The sequence below is a fragment of the Bison bison genome, unplaced genomic scaffold (genome assembly GCF_000754665.1).
Source record: "Bison bison bison isolate TAMUID 2011002044 unplaced genomic scaffold, Bison_UMD1.0 scf7180017864121, whole genome shotgun sequence".
NCBI classification, from domain to species: domain Eukaryota; kingdom Metazoa; phylum Chordata; class Mammalia; order Artiodactyla; family Bovidae; genus Bison; species Bison bison.
The window spans coordinates 486092-486748 of NW_011494693.1; positions in this window are offsets into that span (position 1 = coordinate 486092).

The window sequence follows — 657 nt, forward strand, 5'->3', positions numbered from 1 at the left end:
CACTAAGATCATGGTATCTGGTCCCATGACTTCATGGGAAATAGATGGGAAATAGTGGAAACAGTGTCAGACTTTACTTTTTTGGGCTCCAAAATCACTGCAGATGGTGATTGCAGCCATGAAATTAAAAGATGCTTACTCCTTGGAAGGAAAGTTATGACCAACCTAGATAGCATATTCAAAAGTAGAGACATTACTTTGCCAATAAAGGTCCATCTATTCAAGGCTATGGTTTTTCCAGTGGTCATGTATGGATATGAGAGTTGGAGTGTGAAGAAGGCTGAGTGCTGAAGAATTGATGCTTTTTAACTGTGGTGTTGGAGAAGACTCTTGAGAGTCCCTTGGACTGCAAAGAGATCCAACCAGTCCATTCTGAAGGAGATCAGTCCTGGGTTTTCATTGGAAAGACTGATGCTGAAGCTGAAACTCCAGTACTTCGGCCATCTCATGCGATGAGGTGACTCATCAGAAAAGACTCTGATGCTGGGAGGGATTGTGGGCAGAAGGAGAAGGAGATGACATAGTATGAGATGGCTGGATGGCATCACCAACTCGATGAATATGAGTTTGAGTGAACTCCGGGAGTTGGTGATGGACAGGGAGGCCTGGCGTGCTGCGATTCATGGGGTCACAAAGAGTTGGACACGACTGAGGGAC